Source organism: Rhinolophus ferrumequinum, chromosome 18, assembly GCF_004115265.2.
Source record: "Rhinolophus ferrumequinum isolate MPI-CBG mRhiFer1 chromosome 18, mRhiFer1_v1.p, whole genome shotgun sequence".
NCBI lineage: Eukaryota > Metazoa > Chordata > Mammalia > Chiroptera > Rhinolophidae > Rhinolophus > Rhinolophus ferrumequinum.
In genome coordinates this window covers 27,310,103-27,318,652 of record NC_046301.1, presented here as the reverse complement: position 1 = coordinate 27,318,652, position 8,550 = coordinate 27,310,103, and the positions used below count along the sequence as shown (strand labels likewise).

Genomic DNA, 8,550 nt, shown 5'->3' with positions numbered 1-8,550 from the left:
GCAATGGTAATAAATATAAGTCATGAAACAATATAATAACTTTATGCCTAATTTTTCAAGGGTGCCATTTTTTTCTTAACAGATCCAATGTTTAAAAAGAGTTATGATAGTCAAGTAAGGTAAAGAAAGAGCTGTCCGTCTGACACTTAACCTCCAAATAAAAAGCTGAATATTGTCTGATATACAAAGATATTAAAAATGGATATTAAAATATGTAACAGTTGCAGTATATATGAGTATTAAAATATTTAATGACTGATTATAATTTAAATAATTATAAGCTAAAGATTAAAAGATACAATATTTTGGAATCTAATTTTATTTCCTAGTTGTACAGTCTGTTCTAGAATCTGTATTCTATTAATTTTTATGAGTTTATTCTTCATTTAACTTTTAAAACACAACTATAGTTGAATATTAAAACAAAAACAACAGCAAGTAGTGAGCATATTATGATTATAGTCCTTCACTCACTCACTACTGTATATGAAATGCCATCAGTGAGTGCTACTCTCTGACCCCATTAAGAGGGGTCATATGCTTCTCCATTGTAATGGTGCCATCTTTCTTGATTTGGATCAAAGCCCACCCTTCTTCCTTGTCCATTTCATCAGTCTTCTACTTCCTTCCTTTCAGATGGGAGTTTTTCAAGCAAAGAGAGTTTATCAGGAGAGAGAAAGCCATATTCAGAAAGCTTGCCTTAAATTTGATGATTAGATGACCTTTTCATATGGTCGATGATAAATTGGCATGCTTTCAGTGAGCAAACATTTGATATCTCCATGCTTGACAATCTGACCTGGATGAAAGGTGATGGCTGTGATTCACTTGTCAAGAGTTGGTGTTAGCTTTTGGAAGCCACACAATGCTTCAACTAGCTATATGTCCATACACCTGAAAAGGTCTTCTCATCCAGTAAAAACATCATGGTCTTTCTGATCTAAAACAACGATAAGCTCTCCAGGCTCCAGTCCTGGTTCTTGGTCTCCTTCACCATGGAATGTTATCTTCTGGCCATCTTTCATGCCTTTGTCAATGTGAACTTCTATAATCTTCTCTCGAACTATCTTCTTTCAATTGCAGATTTCACATCTATCTTTAGGACTGATCCTTTTCCAGTTGGCCTTGGCACTCCATGCACACAGACTGAATTTGCTGAACCATTCCAGGTCCTACCTGCTGAATTCTTATTTGCATCCCAGTACCTCGGCAATTGGACAGCACTCTGCTGCTCCTTCTTTACCACTTCAGCCTTCACATGTGTCACAAATTGCATCCTTTTGCAGAGCTAGGTGTTTTGTTCCTCCATTATTTAAATCTTGTAAGGTTACTGAGTGCTCCTGCACAACATTTTTACCTATTCATTCTCTCTGCATCCTTCCTCCTTGTACAAAAACACATATCAAAGATGTCCATGGGGGAGCCAAAACTACCACCTCTTCATTTTCTTTAATTGCCTGTAAACTTGGTTAACTGTTTGTCCACTTGGTACAAATTCATAATGAATAATCCCTCTGATATATAATCCCTCTGATATATAATCCCTCTGATATATATAGATATAGATATCTATATCTATATCTATATATATACACGTTATCAACATCATTACAACAAGTTCGCAAACTCAATTGCCAGACCTCGTATGAGGTTGTTACTGGGATAACATGGCATACTGTTTTACAGAAAACTTTTTTTTTTTGCAAGTAGCAAGAGTACACTCTAAAATTATTTTGAAAAGCATAATATGGTAAATACATAAACCAGTGATACAGTCATTTATTATCATTATGAAATACTATGTACTGTACATAATTGTATGTGCTATGCTTATATGACTGCCAGGGCAGACTTGTTTACACCAATATCACCACAAACATGTCACTGATGCATTGTCCCATAAAGTTAGGGCAGCTACAATGTCACTAGGTCTGAGGAATTTTTCAGCTCCATTACAATATTATGGGACCAAGGTTGCATGTGGGGTTCATCAGTGATTGAAACATCGGTGCATAATTGTACTCTAGAAGCATTCATGTTATTTTTTAAGTTGTCACTGCATCTAATTATTTGGTTGTCTCTAAGTGCTTTATTGGTATGGACTTTGGAAGCATGCTCCCTTTGGTGGTACATTAGAAGATTTAAAGAATAATTTCTGTCTTGTTTGGTGCTTTTCTCAGGAGAGAGGCAAGAACATTTAATGAAGGTTTTTTAAATGAACTCTCTAGAAATTAAGGTTAAAAGATTCTTCTCTCCTGATAACACAACTACATCTATTCTGTTGTATCTTAAAAAATGGCTAATATCTAATAGTTCCAAAGGCATTTCAAGTTCTTGCCACATTGTTCTTTCCTTTTGTCATTTCATTGTTTCTTGAATGATGTCCTACTCTAGACCTGTCATTTTGGTCAATGACCAAATCACAAAACCATGTGTAGCAATAAGAATCACAGAAGTGAAAACTGCTTCTGCAGATATTTCAGTCATCTTGATAACTGAATAAGACTGCACAAATGATTCAGTTACATTTGTAAACAAACATATTTTTTTAAACCAGAAAAACAAAGCATAACCCTATACCTAATTTCTGTTAATAGTGAATTCACTCCTTGTATAATTTACCCAAAGGACAGTTTAAGTAATTTTTAAGTCAGTCTTATTTTTGCACTAAACTTTTTTATTTAAACTTGTTCCAATAACATATGAATGCATGCTTGTTGTCAGAACAAAATCAAGCAATATAGAAGGTACAGTACAAACCCACCTCTGTGCTAAACCTCTGCCCTCATCCCACACACAAACCTCCTGGTCTTCAATGGCTCTTTGAGGTATAATTATGAAACACAGTTTTGAATGATTCTTTCCAGGCTGTTTCCACACATTTACAATATCTGAGCTATTGTTGAGTGCAGAATTCTCACTTCATAGAAATGGGAGGATGTTTAAGAACTGTGAGATCAGACAATTAAGTTTGCAAACTCATTGCAAACTTTTTTGATATCAGAGAGATTATTCATTATGAATTTGTACCAACTAGACAGTTAACCAAGTTCACTATTTATAATTGCTGAAAGGCTGCATGAAAAAGTTAGATGACCTGAACATTTTGCCAACAATTCATGGCTCTTGCATCACGACAATGCGCCAGCTCACACAGCACTGTCTGTGAGGAAGCTTTTAGCCAGTAAATAAATAACTGTATTGGAACTCTCTCCTTACTCACCTGATCTGGCCCCCAATGACTTCTCTCTTTACCCAATGATAAAGGAAATATTGAAAGGAAGACATTTTGATGACATTCAGGACATCAAGGGTAATACGACCACAGCTCTGATGGCCATTCCAGAAAAAGAGTTCCAAAATGGCTTTGAAGGGTGGACTAGGCACTGACGTTGATGCATAGCTTCCCAAGGGGAGTACTTCAAAGGTGACCTTAGTGATATTCAGCAATGAGGTATGTACCACTTTTTCTAGGATGAGTTCGCGAGCTTAATTGTCTGACCTCGTATATGAAAAAAATCTTTAGGAAAGATTGAAGAAGAAAAGGAGCTGTAACAGAATGCAAGACCGTTTTATACACATTAAATAGTTGAATTTTCACAATAGCCCTGGGAGCACATATGGTTATTCCCAGGTTCCATAAGAGTCAAATGAAACTGAGGCTAAGAGACTTCCTCAAGACACATTATTAGCAAAAACCAGAGCTGGAATTCAACCACGTTCCATTTGATTCCAGTGCTTTAAACTCAGCTGTTAGGCAGTGGCACTTCTTCAATGTCTTTTTCTTTTGGGTCTGTTTTTTTTTTGACAGCAGGAATTTTCTTCCACATATACACACACGTTATATATACATACATGCACACATGTATATGAATTTTAGCATACACAGAAAACGGAAATTATGTCTTTACAGAGATAGAGATAAATAATCACAATAACTTTTTGATATTATCCATTGATAATCTCCAAGAGACCAGAGGGAAAAGTTTTGTTTTTTTTTAATATATCTAAATTCAACGAGTATAAATAAATTAGATATTTCATGAAAATATTCATGAAAAAATATACTTATGAAAAATTGTGGCACAACAAATGAGTCAGTTGACTATAGTACATTATCGTAGAGTGAGTGTAGACAATGCACTCAAATTCCCACTGTTTCAATGTTTTTGTATTTTCAGAGCTTTGAGCATTGGGTCTGGATAGAAACTTTCCATTGCAGCTGATCCATAGGTAGCACTGGCTACTTTCTTAAAGAGACAAAGAAACAAGCTGATTCTGACTTGTTTATAGTCACGATCCTGGTCATTCACATTCAGGGTTCTGGTCAGTCTTTTCTGGGCCTCTAAGCACCCGTCATCTTTGGGTACCAGCATTCAGGCCTTTCCTTGGCACTCTCCCGATTGAGGCATCATCCTTATTGAAAGGTGATAGTCAATCTTTCAGAGATGGAAATTGAATCTCTCTCGTGGAGCTTGAGCCTACTGCATATAGCTAAGGAGGGAGGACCCTGCTCATTGTAAGTCTCCAGCATCAGAGTCCTTTTCCTTTAGAGTATGTTGTGTTCAAATCTATTAACACACAAAATCCATCACCATTTGATTAACTCTTCTGTATGGTTCTAAATAAAATAGCCATTTTTCAGGTATAAGGCCTATCTGAATGATTTCAGTGATGTTCCAAATTTTGTGAAAAGTAAGAAAGATTTTCACATTTACTGAGAAAAAGGACACACATGAATATGTAGGACAGAAGAGTTAAAAAAACATATACTTTCATTAATTTAATCAAATCTTTTTTCATTTAATATATGCATTAATAGTTTATGAGGTCAGGAGCTTAGGATGGGAAAAGAAAGAAATGGAAAGGAAAATAATCTTTCAGAGAAATTTTTGTGATATAATATGAATTTAAAATATAATTGCAACATATGTAGAATACAAACCTTTACAATTTTGTCTTACATAGTTTTCAGAATTATTAGAAATTCCAAATAATTCATATTTTAATGAATAAAATTCAACTAAATACGATAATACTTACAAACACACTATATGAATAATTAAAAACTTGAAGTCACCATCACTGTTGTTTTTACTTCACAATCATTTGCTACTGACCGAAAACTGTAAGAGTTCTTTTATTGATTAAATGTGTTTTACATATTTTTGATGATTGGCTGCATGTTCACAAACTATTTAATACAAATATTTTAGTCTTAGTTGATGAAATGCTCTGTGTTCCAAATACAAGATTGGATTTTTTTCATACCTGATATGCTTTATGCTTAAATTCTCTCTTGTGAAATATTTAGTATATTATTTCTTATTCACTTTTTCCTTTGAAAAGAACACAATCTTTCATTTGGATAAGGTCTTATGAAAATATCCAGAAGGAACAAATGCATAACATATCAAATGAAGTACTGGAGGCAATGCATAATTCATATAAAAAAGCAGAACTTTATTTTAAAAATTCAGAGATTTATTTCTTGGTGTCAAAGTGATCTTTTCCTTTTCAGTTCGGTGAACCTAAAAATTATTCCTAAAATAATTTAGTACCTTTTATCCGTTTCTAATTACAGAGCTCTTTTATTAAAAATTACAGTGAATTGATACTTAGCACACATTTATGTGATCTCTGAAACATGTACACATTCTTCGTCATCTAGCACATGCTTTCCACATCTGAATACATGAACAGGTTCACATTACAAAGAAAAATAAAAGCACACATTTTCGTATGGCAGTAACTCACTTCTGTTTTATTTCTATATATACCTAAATATACTAAAAATAACATTTTAGAAAATTAAACTCACAGTAACCAATAGCTAGGCTTGTAATTCTCCAATTATTTGATCACTTTTGATTCTAGGACTTCTGTGACACCAGCATAAAATGAGGATACAGAGGCCTGAATGATTGACAAAGTGAATAATCCCTTTTAGCTCTGTAGCAAGATGGCCTGTTTTTCATGGAGTTATTTTTTACCCAAGTAATTCTGAAAATTTCTGGGCGTTGACACAAGCCTGTGATTCAATCTTGTTTGGACCCAGTTGATGTTGACCTGGAAGAAATGTGCTGCGCAGGGAATTTTGCTTGAAGCTTTTCTTCCTAGTTGCATGGGAGTTGGGTGCTGCCATCGACTTCCTGTCTGTGTAGGAGATTCTCGGATGCCCAGTTGTCCCTCCTCTTCCTGCTAATAGGACTTCTCAGAAATCACTTTGAAATAACAGAGAGAAGGCTCCTACCTTCTGTGTAATGCTCAGCCAAAAGGCAGAGGGATTGAGAAGACCAAGGTCAAAACTGCACTGATGGTAAAATGTAGCCATTTCTGTTTTTTTATTGAACAAATACTAATGTGCCAGGTATTGCTCTTAATATTAACATGGTTAATATCAGTCACAGCACTATGAAACAGATAGTATTCTTACTTCCATAATATAAATGGGGAAATTGAAGCATACAGCTATAATTTGCCCGAGGTACACGGTTAATACGTGGCTAACCTCGAATCTGTAACCACCTGTCTCCAGAACTTGTGCTATTATATTAGTTCCAAACTATGCAGCTTCTTACAGCCACACAGCCATTTTCCTCAACCACATTTTCCTCTAATAGTTGAGTTAAGGTGGTTTATGGAAACATGCACAAATTGCCTCTGAACATTTTCAACCATCTATAATATTTGTTGGTGTTGAGTCTAGCTTACTCTTCCCCACTCTCCATCTGTTACAACCCCGCCCTCCTCTTTTTTTTTGGAGACTTGTATCTTTTCTGTGATCTGTCCTTTCCTGTCATCTGATCTCCACCAGAGTCATCCATGCCCATCAAGTGTAGTACCTGCCTGACAGTAGAGAAGAACCAACAGTTATGGGATTACATGAAAATATGGGTAAGTCCCCAGAATATAGCTAGGTGTTTGTGAAAATAAATTTCTAAGGAGAAAGGTACCAGATGTCTTTGGGATATCAAGAATGTTGTTGAGGATTATTTAAATCCAAAGCAATTAGTGTCAGAATCTAATCTTGAATATCTTCAAGATTCATTTACTTCTTTATTGTTTCCAAAAACACCAAATCTGTGTTTGTTTGTGTTCTTCCTTCTTTGACACCCCTGATATTAATCTGCTAACACATAAGATTTTCTCATCTCTTGATTGATCAATTTAGATATATTTGCTTTATCTTCTCTTGTCTTTCATTATGTGAATAAAAGAAAAAAATAAACCTTCTTCTCTTCTAGTAAGAGAAAGAAAAGAGAAAAACAAAAACAAAAACAAAAACTAAAAGCTCAGGACAGAGTGGTTCAGTTTGGGAAAAGGAGGGATGTGAGAAATTATCTCAGGAATGAGAAGTAATGTTATGCTCCCTCAGCCAAAGGATACATGTTCAATTTAAAGGAGAGGGTCTGTCAAGCCAACATTTAGAAAACAATGAAGAATTTAAAAGCTCTTGGGATTAAAAAAGGTACACAGAATGGCTTTAAAAACTTACTTGCGCCATTAGAGCAGGGAGGAGTCAGAATGACATTTTAGTTTTATTTTTCTATCAATGCTTCTTTAAACAAGTATTTTGTTAAAACATGGAAAAAATTGAGTAGTTTTAGGCGGGGAAGTTGAATACATTTTAAAAAATAATTTATAATTCTTCAAGGTAACACAAGTGTCAGATTACCAAATCAAACTCACAGGAAGCAGTGATCTTAACCAGTCCTAAATTCTGTTAATAATGCAGAGGACACAGGCAATTGGAAGGACCGGGCAAAAGATGGAGATATTTGAGATCATCAACAAAGCTCTCTATATCTTTCTCCCTATAGTCGGACATACTCTATTCAAATTTAACCTATGAGGTTGTAAGCGATCCATGTGGATGTGAAAGATACTTGCAGGGTAATGCGATGGTGAATTTTATGTGTCACCTTAACTGGGCCATAGAGGTACCCAGATGTTTGTCCAAACGGTATTCTGGGTATGGTTGTGATTGTGCTTGCGCAATCTAGATGAACACTTGAAACCGTTGACTGAGTAAAGTAGATTGCTCTCCATAATGTGGATAGACCTCATCCTATCAGTGGAAGGCCTGCGTAGAACAAAATCTGACAGTCTCAGGAGTAAGTGGGAACTCCTCCTGCCTGCCTGCTTTTGAGGGGGGCATTGGTTATTTTCCTGACTTGGACTGTATATACCATTGACTCTCTTGGTCTCAGGCCTTTGAACTGAAACTACACCATCAGTTCTGTGTCTCCTTTATCTCTTTTACTAATGAATACCATTATTGTGTTTACCAAGGGGTATGCATGTTTAAAAGGGGATTTGACTGGGTCAGCTCTTTATTTCTGAGTGTGTCTGATAAAGAGAAAATAGGTCACAGACCTGGGGTTAACCTTTCTTTCCCAGTCTTTTATTACACTGGGAAGAGATGCACTTATTACAACATGGCATTCAGGTCACAGAGGAGTACTACACAGTGGTCACGCTTTCAACTCAACTTTAATTTAGGTAGGATAACTTAACCCATGCCAGCTGAAGTGATAATCCAATCAA

General features: G+C 35.5%; 1 pseudogene; it reads right to left on the bottom strand.

Annotated features, from left to right (window-relative positions):
• Positions 1–523: 523 nt before the first annotated feature.
• On the bottom strand, positions 524–6,145 carry LOC117038421 (dnaJ homolog subfamily A member 1-like; annotated as a pseudogene).
• Between the last annotated feature and the right edge of the window lie 2,405 nt (positions 6,146–8,550).